The sequence below is a fragment of the Micromys minutus genome (genome assembly GCF_963924665.1).
Source record: "Micromys minutus genome assembly, chromosome: 13".
NCBI classification, from domain to species: Eukaryota; Metazoa; Chordata; class Mammalia; order Rodentia; family Muridae; genus Micromys; species Micromys minutus.
Window position 1 is genome coordinate 26,934,271 of NC_137982.1, and position 10,701 is coordinate 26,944,971.

A 10,701-nucleotide genomic window follows, 5' to 3' on the forward strand; every position below is an offset into this window, starting at 1 on the left:
AGTAGCAACATCTTTGGAAATGGCTTCTCCCTCTACTATTCTCAAAGATGCATTTTTTCCCCTCTTGGCTGTTTAGCTCTTCTTCCCTCTCCAGGTCACACAGCCTCAGGGCCAGCCTGACCCAGAAAGTGGTAGTGTAGGGAGGACAAGCTATAAACAAGCTTGAGTCTAAGACTGGGGAGGGCCTCCTTGCTGCCAGAGTCTGACTGCAACAATTCCAAACATCGGTGACAATTCTAAACAGGACTTCTTTTAGGATTACTCTTCATTCCTTTTTATACAGGCAAATACATAAAGGTTTCCTTTTTGGAGATTTTCAGACCATCCTGTCCTAGATTTTCACTGGGAAGCAGGCTTGTTGTTTGTTTATTTGTCTTCGACTTGTCTTCACGTTGTGCATGTGTGCACAAATGCACATGAAGGCCACAGCATCTTGGTCTTCCTCCAACTTACTGCTTTTTCAAGAAAAGGTCTAGAATGGCTGACCAGTGAGCTCTGGGATCCTTATCTTTGGCCCTTCCACGCCAGGGTAACAGATGTATGTCACCATACTCAACTTGCTTTACATGGATGCTGGAACTCTTACTAAGGTATATCCTCAGCATCAGAATTTTCTCTCTTCTTCCTACCTTCTCCCTTCCTCTCCTCCCTCTCTTTATCCCCCTGACTCTTTCTCTCCCTCCTCTGTCACTTCCTCCCTCCCTCCTCCCATCCCTATCTCTCCCTGTCCCATGACCAGATGTCAATATTCACATGTATGTAAGTGAGTGCTTGCACATTTGGAGATCAAGAACAGTCTTGGGTGTCTTTCCTCGGGCTCATCTGTTTGTTCTAGTTTGCTCTCTGTTGCTGTGATAAACACTATGACCAAAGGCAACTCAGGAAGGAAAGAAAGGGTTTATTTCACTTTACAGGTTACAGCCTATCACAGAGGGAAACCAAGGCAAGAGCTCAAGGCATAATCATGAAGCAGAAATATCAGAGGAGTGCTGCTCACTGGCTTGCTCTCTCTGAGTCATGTTCAGCCTGTTGTCTTCTAGCACCCAGGACTCCTGCCCAGGGGCAGCACTACCAAGCACAATGGGCTTGGCCATCCTACATCAACTAACAATCAAGAACATGCCTGACAGATGTGCCATAGATTAATCTGGTGGTGGTTACTCCTCAATTGAAATTTCCTATTCCCAGTTGACTCTGTTGGTGGCATCTGAACAATACAAATGAACCAGCATACTATCAACTCTGTTTTTGAGTCAGGATCTCTCAATGAAAACTGACCAGTGAGGTTGTTCTGCCTGGCCAATGAGCTCTTTCTCTCCACTACTGAGATTGAAGTGTGCTGAATTTTTATGTAGGCACTGGGGAATCTGAACTTGGGTCCACCAACCAAAAACTGCCAGGCAAGAACTTTGTTTTCTCCATTGCAATTCTTCTGAACTTCTCTTTAACTCGTACTAGCATTCTCTGCAGTTGTTTGGGCTATCATCTGTCATAGACTCCAAGAAAGCAGACACAGCCTGTAGGAGAAGGACAGGATTGTCTTACACTGAAAGACACTTCAGAGTCTTGGTTAGGCTTATGCAAAACTGCATTCAAAATGTCTCACTTTTAAAAACTTAAATTCTTCTGCTACATCGAGAAGCCTCAGTGGAAGAGGATGCACCTAATCCTGTAGAGACTTGATGGCCCAGGAAAGGGAAGATGCCCTTCAAGGGGCACTCTCTCAGAGGCAAAGCAGAGAAGAGATGGAGTGAAGAACTCTGGGAGTGGGGACCAGGAGGTGGGAGGCAACATTTAGAATGTAAATAAACAAAATAATTAATTTTCTAAAAACCTTAAATTCCCTCCTTTTCCCATGCCTGGTTTTTTGTTTTTATTTTGTTTTTCTATTCTCGTTGCATTGGAGGTCTTTGTATAAGCTGTTCTCTCAGCCTGGAGTCTGGCAGCCCCCTCTCTGAGCTAGCTGATTCTCCTGTGCAGATCATGTCTTCCTTTGAGACAGTAAGGCCTACATCCTAAAAACATCGCAAGCCTCTTCTCTTTGAAGCTAGCACAGGTTAACCACATCTTCAGTCTAACCTTAAGTTCTGCAGTGCTTTATATTCACACTGATAGTTCTCTGAATACATTGGCTCATTTCACAGTTTCTTAGCTTTGTGTATGTTTTCTCTGCCAGATATATTTACCTCCTCTCCCTTTAACCTTATCAATTTATTTTAAGGTACAATTCCAATGCCACCTCCTTCTATAGTCCTTTCTTGATTTGCTCCCTATCTGAATTAACCAAATGCCATGATTATATAAGTCTTTCTTCATGTAAGTATGTATATGTGTATATATGTTGTCTTACTCAGGGTTTCTATTCTTGCACAAAACATCATGACCAAGGAGCAAGTTGGGGAGGAAAGGGTTTATTCAGCTTACACTTCCACATCGATGTTCATCACTAAAGGAAGTCAGGACTGGAACTCAAGCAGATCAGGAAGCAGGAGCTGATGCAGAGGCCATGGAGGGATGTCACTTACTGCCTTGCTTCCCATGGCTTTGCTCAGCTTGCTTTCTTACAGAACCCAGGTCTACCAGCTCAGGGATGGTACCACCCACAATGGGCTGGGCCCTCCCCCCTTGATCACTAGTTGAGATCTACAACTTACAGCTGGATCTCATGGAGGTATTTTCTCACCTGAGGCTCCTTTCTCTATGATGACTCCAGCTTGTGTCAAGTTGACACAAAACCAGCCAGTACTTGTGTATACCCATATTTGTAAGAATGTGTATGTGGGCATGAGAAGACTCGAGGTTCAGATTCCCAGTCTTATTTGTGACTCTTCTTTGATAACTGTCTGATTCATTGAGAAAGGGTATCGCTTGGCTGGCTGGCCAGCTTACTTCAGCAATCCTCTAATATCAGTGGGTCTCAACCTTCTTAATGTCACAGCCCTTTAATACAGTTCCTCATGTTGTGGTGACTCCCAACCATGAAATTATTCCACTGCTACTTCATAACTCTAATTTTGCTACTGTTTTGAATCATAATGTAAATATCTGATATGTAAATATAAAATGACCCTCTCAAGGGAGTCATAATTCACAAGTTGAGAACCACTGTTATATAGCCTCTTTCTGAGCCCTGGGATCCATATGAGCTACCATGACCACATGCCATATATGTTGGCAATCACATTGACTATATGGGTAGAAGGGTCACGGAAAAGTATATCCTAAATGAGCAATGTTGTGGGCATTTCACCAGCACTGCTCATGACAGAGGAATGAAGAAGTCAGGAGGCACAAAGAAGAACAGAAGATCCCACCTGCTCTTGACACCCAATAAGGCAAAGGGACAGCCCATCCACAAGGACTGAAGCCTAGGCCACTTCAGGATGTTAGGTAGCGGTTCTTACCATCACCAGTAGTCCTTACCATCTCCTGTTGCATCAGCACCATGTCCACTTTGTTTCCAAGTCTGTTCCAGAACATCAAGCAGCCTGAGAAACAAGTATGATTTTCTGCATCCCTCATCCTAGGCTGGGGCTAGGACTGAATTATAGAATGAATACTTAATGTGCACAAGGCCTTGGAGTTCAACCCTAGCATGGCCCAAACACAAGGCATGGAGGAGGGGTGGGTACAAAAATGCCTGCTAAATTTTACTTTGATATGGATAAAATATTGTGTTTACCATATCTTTGTGATCTCCAAAGGACACATGGTTGATCATGAGGAAAGGGGAAAGAATATGTAAGAAGATAGAATCCTATCAAGAATTATTTGTTATAATGCTGCTGCAGTTACAATGCTGCCCTAAGAGCTGCATGCTGGCTTCTGCCCAGGCTATTGGCTCCTCAATGGACCCCTCATTCAAGCATATGAGGGTACAGAGTTTAGCTCCGGCTTTGAGACCATCAAGGTTCAAGCACACACGTGTGTGTGTGTGTGTGTGTGTGTGTGTGTGTGTGTGTGTGTGTGATGGTTTGAATATGTTTGGCCCAGGTAGTGGCACTATTAGGAGGTGTGGCCTTGCTGGAGTGGGTGTGGTCTTCTTGGAGTAGGAACTGTCATTTTGGGGGTGGACTTTGAGACCCTATTCTTAGTTGCATGAAAGACAGTCTCTTCCTGGTTCTTTCTGGATCAAGATGTAGAACTCTCCGCTCCTCTAGCACCATGTTTGCCTGCGTGATGCCACACTTCCTGCCATGATGATAATGGTCTCAACCTTTGAATCTGAAAGCCAAGTTAAATATCCTTATACGGTTGCCTTGGTCATGGTGTCTCTTCACAGCCATGGAAATCCTAAGTAAGACAGTGTGATAGCCTCACACTGAGGAGGTAACAGCTAACAATGAATACCTCTGAAATCCAATTCTCTATTGTCTTCAGTGAAGTTAACATTGCCAACTTCGGTTCTAGACATCAAAATCTCCTCCTCCCTCCACCCAAAAGTTTCATCTGCAAAGCATTTTTTGTGAAAGTAACCTTCCAACCCTTGCATCTTCTCTTGAATTCTGATCGCTGGGTATGCAAACTACTCTAGCTGTATGCTGTGATAGCTGTTCTTGGTTGACTACATCTAGAATTAACTAAAACCCAAGCAGCTGGGGACACCTGTGAGTGATTTTTATTAATTGAAGCATCTGAAGTGAGAAGACCCACCTTTAATCCATGTCACACCTGGGAACTACATAAAGGACATGGAAGAATGAAGATTTTGCTTTTTTTTTTTTTTTTTTTTTTCAAGCCTGGTTGCCCTAGCGTTTACTGGCAAGTCCATTTCTTTACTGGCATCAGAGCCTCCTACTTTGGGATTCCTGCTTATACTGAAGACTCTCTGAGACATCCTGCCTCATGGACCGAACAACCACAGGATTCTCGTACTTTCCGTAGGTAGACAGCCATTGTTGGACTAGCTGGACCATGGTCTATAAACCACTCTAATCCTTTTTCTAAGAAAACTAATAAAACCTTGCTCTTTCCCTCTCTCCTCTCCCTCCCCCTCCTTTCCTCTCTGTCTGCCTCTGTTTCTCTCTCTCTCTCTCTCTCTCTCTCTCTCTCTCTCTCTCTCTTGTGTGTGTGTGCACGTGTGAGTGTGTATGTGTGTGTGTACATAACAGGGACAGACATAAGGTTTCCTTTGACTTTAATCAGTAAGTTACAAGCTCATCTCCCTTAAATGCAGCCCTGAACAGAAAATTACTTCATGGTCTTTTTTTAACGAGCCTCTTCTTAGAGTGGCAGAACCAGCTGCAGGACACACTTTTTATGGCAAGGGCGTCGCCAGCACTGTCCCCTTGATAAGACTTAGTCCTCACAGTTTGGCTCCTTTTCACACAGGCAGAGCAGAGTCGTGTCTGTTTACAGCCCTCACAACACTATTGCTACTTGTCACTGGAACTTAACAGGTCCCCAGACCTTCGCACACTAACACCATAAAGGAAGTACCATCCAGCCTTAGAACACAGCATGCATGCAGTAACATCTTCCAAAAAAGAGAACAAAGTCCTAATCCATCCAAGACCACAGTTCTGGGAATGCTCCTAAATGTACTAACCTTGATTTTTGACTACCTGCTTCTGGCTAACTGTTCTTAACTTATGGAAGTGTGTCAACTCAGGATGTTTTTGTGCTTAAAAGCTCACCCTGAAAAAACCTGAAGCTGCCCTTGGGTCCCGAACTCCCCGTGTAATTGATGACATTCTCTTGGCTTAGCCCATGTCTGAGTGGTCTTCTCTGGCAGATGCCTCACACTTTTCCTCCCACCATGAGAAAAGCAGAATCAGGCCTTATCAAAATGTCTGACTTCCTCCCTTAAAGAGGGTTGTTTTAGTTTAAAAACTAAATATTGTATTACTAATAGCTAAATATGTGTTACTAAATAAACTAAATATGCATTACTAATATCTAAACTCTTAGCTTGTCTGCTCTGAGCAGACATATGCTATGAGGGAATACTAATTTTAATTAGTGATGTGAAATCAGAGTGGAAAAATCCTAAGAAGCGTATTTCAGGTAGAGACAGGAGGACCTGTGAGTTCAAGGCCTGGTCTACATAGCCAGTCCAGGACAGCCAGAACCACAAGAAAGTCTGTATCAAAGTAGTCTCTCAGCTCAAAATAAAGCATATTATCTATGTTCTTGTTCATTATACACTCTTCATTCTTACGGAGTTTCTTTGTTCTAATTTAATAACAGATTAATAGTGAATTGTTTAAATAAAATTATTTTAGATAAACTTGATAATATGCTCAAATGTTTAAAGTAAATTATGAAATAGAATGCCTCAATTCTTGATTTTTATGTAATAGAATATAGTTCTGAACTCATTGTTTTACCTTAGCCTCCAGACAGGTTTCACAACTTCCCAGACCAGGAGACAAAAGGTAGCTGTGTACCCACCCTAGAGGAGCCACTGCTGTCTGGTGACACCCCCTTCCAAGCCCTTGTTTATATACTAACTTAAGTGGATAGGTTGCCACTTAAGAGGCAAAGAAATAAATAACCGAATAAACAATTTATAGTATAACATATTTGTGAGCCAAATTTACCATGAAGAATGTTGTACCAAGCTTCATCTGTGTAAGAGAGTTTTTATCTGGTAAAATTGGTATGGCAATCCTTTAAACTTTAAATGGGTCTGAGTTCCTCTTCTCTACCAAGTAAAAGCAAGCAAGTGGTTTTACAGCGTGAAAAAATAGCCCTTCTTCCCTTTAAAAATTCAATTAAAATAAATCAACTAAATGGAACCAAAATACAAGTTCACATACCAGATGAATAAACATTTTTCTTTCTTTTTTTCTGTGTAGTTTCTTTATATAGTCCTGGCTGTCCTGGAACTAGCTGTGAAGACCAGGCTGACTTCAAAGTCAGAGGGATCTGCTTTTGTCTGGCTTTCCAAGTGCTTGGATTAAAGGTGTGCTCTACCATGTCTGGCCCAATCATTTTTAATCAATAATTTCTAACTTAGTAAATCACCTTTCTTATTTCTTTTTCAAAAAACAATTACCATAAAGCCAGGCCTGTGGCACATCCCTGTTATCCCACCACAGAGGATGCTGATGCAGGAGGATAAGTTCAGGGCCATTCTAGGCTATGCAACAGGATGATGCCCCCCATCTGGACCAGTTCCAACCAAGAACCATTGATTTACAAATATTCAGAGCAAACAAAGCAATACAACAATTCTAGGCATATGGCTCTTAAATCATTCCACACTGTGAAGAAAAATGTAAAGCACAGTTTTAATGGAAACATTTTAATTTTGGTGTGACTTCTGCAGGTTTATTGTTGACTGCTAGTTTAATCTAAGGCAAAGTCCCTTCATTACCCATCTGATAATAATTATTTATGATAAAAAATAATAATTACTTGCTTCCTGCGTGACCAGAAGTCTAATCACTTTCCTTTAAACAGAAACGACACACAGTAAAAACTAGCACTTAGTGTTGGTCACCTTGTGATTTAAAACCAATTAAAATGAATCATTAATTTACTTCAAATGCCTTTTAAAATACCTTTAATATATTATACCACTAGATTAGTGAGCCCAGTTTACCCCTGATTAATGTCATCATCAACAGCCTGTCAAATTATGTTTTGGTATCTTTACTACTGACACAGGGCCTCCTGCATTCTTGGCTGTCTTTGACTCCCAGTATATCCTTGAAAATTGAATTCTCATGCTTCTATCTCCCGAATGCTGGGACTGCACAGGGGTGCTATCATCCCTGCTTGAGCTAATGCTGAGGTCCGGACTTGGCTTTCTGCACAGTAGACAAGCCCCTTACCAACTGAGCTATATGCCCAGCTTCCTGTTTTATTTTGTCAAATGTGCAATTTATTAGTTAGCATATATCCCAAGATAAATAAAATACAGATGCCCCGTTGCTCAGATGCAAACAATTGAACAAACACACAGACCTAGGTGCTCTTAACCAAGAACCAGGGAATGTCAAGGCACCACTGAAGTGCCCTATGAACTCTTTGCTGAGGAAATGCTAGGCATACAGTGCTTACATCACTTCATGATACGTATATGCTAACGAGCCCCTGACGTTGGATGCTGTCTATAACACTGTTACAACATTCAGGAACAGTGCTAGGCACAGAGGCAGATAGACGTCTGCAATCATTTAGGTGGGAGAGGCAGGAGGATTTGAATTCATATATATATGTACACACACACACACACACACATATACACACCAAACAAACAGGACTACATAGTTTTAGGCCATCCTGGGTTACACAAGAACCTGTCAAAAATGTAGGAGAATCTCAAAATATGGCACCAAAGAAAGGTGCTGAAGGGTCTCTCCAGGGTGACTGTCAGGCTCCATGTCCAAGACTATAGGTTTAAAGGTTGCTCTGTGACTACAGGGAGAAGGCCTTCCAGGTTTCAGGCCCGGTGCAAAGTCTGGTCCATTTTGAATTGAGGAGAGGGATTTACTTTTATTCTGCAAACCGGCCTGGTTTATTTACAGAAGGGAACGTTCAATACCTTTGCCCACCTTTGCTGAAGCTGTTGCCGGTGCATATGTGTGCTTACATCGAGCTCAGCTCTGTCTCAGGAATGCCCAGCACTTGTGGTCTGTTAAGCTGGTTTCGGCTGCTATAGCTTTGTAGCGCCTCTGAAATCAGGTAGTGCAAAGTCTCCTCCTTCCTTCTTTCTGCTCAAGATTGCTTCGTTTGTCTAGATGGGATCTTTAGTTCCCCACAATGACGACCTGAACTGGGAACCAAAATTATCTCTGCCTTTATCACGACAACTGGAAAAGTGCTAAGACAGTATATAAAGCGGAGTTGTTTTTAAAAACCATGTTTTAATCTCTTGATTTTCAAAACAAAAAAAATTTAGTTAACAAAACATTGTTGTATCTCATCCCCAATCAACAATTTTTTGTTCATTAAAATGCCATTTGCACAAAGTCAATGTTCATGTTAAATTGCAAAATACATAAACACCTAATACGTCAATCCTATCTGCTTTCCATAGGACTTCACTTATGAATGATGGAAAAAGTCTACTGCTAAAAACGTTTAGATAGTAACAAAGTGGGAGCCTCACAGCTTTGGAAATGTGCTTGAGGCTAGGCACACTCGTGTAGACCTGTGGGTATAACCCAGTAGCTTCTGCTGGGCTGCTTCAGTCGGCTGCTGAAACCAATATACCTTCCCCACTTCCCGCATTGCGCTTGTTTATTTATTTATATTTTTTAAAAACAACCTTCAGAATGGAGGCAGCTGTCTCAAGAATCCTTCAGAAGCAGCCAGGTAAGGCAATGAGTCAAACAGGCAAACTCCTTCATACATACAAGAAGTGACAAGAATTCCGTCCAAATGGTTCACATTTCAGGCTTCCACATAGGATGCAAATGGTTCTGTGCCAGCAAATTACAGTCTTCTGGTTACCCAGACCTCACAACTGAGGGGTATCCCATTTTCTCATAAATGAAGTTGGAACCTTTCTGTACTTTTCCATTTATATTAATTGAGCCCCTTTGTTGTTTAGACGGGGTCTCATGTAGCCCAGGCTCATTTTGAACTCATTATGTAGCCAACAATAGCCTTGGGCCTCTGATTCCCCTGCCTCTAATTCCTAAGTCCTGAAATTACATGTGTGTACTGCCATGCCTACTTGTATGCAGTGCTGGGGACCAAACTCAGGGCTCCCAGCATGCCAGGCAAGCAAGCACTGTACCAGCTGGGTCCTAACCAGATCATTTTCCTTACACCATCACATTCCATCACATGATAAAACTATCCATTCATGCTGGCCATTTAAGAACAGACACTGGATGGACCAGCTGAAAGAACTCACATATGACTTCCGAAATGCACCAACCTTTGAACTCTAGTGCCTGTGCAGCTTAACTAGGATCTTGAAAACATGACCAAACCTTAAGCATGTGAGGTGAGTCTGGGAGATAAACTCTAAAAGAGTTTTAAAAATAAAATCTGACTCCTCTGTTGATCGATCCTCTGACCTCAAGTGCAAACAGATTTCCAGAGAGGGAAGAAACAAAAGTCCTTGGTACCTGCTCAAGGTGTACAGAAAATAACCAGTAGCCATGTAGCAGTGTGTAGTCACTAATCTGCCTCACAATTCTGAGTAGAGGCACAAACCACAGGCAGACTTACACATACAATTAAAGCTATGCATGACCACGAATCTCAAGGACACGTTTGGTAAAGATGCTCAAAAGGCAACGGCAGGGTGACAAATCATTTAATATGTTTTAACTGAAATTTTACACAGCCAGTAAAAGTTCAAAGGAGGTAGAAAGTTTATACAGCTTGTAAAAGGATCTTTGATGTTCTAACTCACATAGTAACCAAAAAAAAAAAAAAAAAAAATCTAAAAAAAGAAGGTATTGTTTTCATCCCAATACCAGATAAGCTTTATAAGAATCAAATAAAGACATCCCCCTATCCCCCTGTACCTACATGCTTATTGAACAAATAAAGGGTCTTGGAAGACATGTTAAAACAGGAATTGCAGGCTCACTTGAGATCAGTTTATACTATACAATTTATACTACTGAAACAATAAAACCAAACTCTCTAAGACAAATGACTATTAGCTTTATTTATGTACAGCTGTAAACCGTGTAGCAGGCAGAGACTCAGGACTTGGTAGTTGTGTTAGAAGATAAAAGGCATTATTCCTAAACATTTGGTTGGCAGAATCTTAATTTTTTAAGGATT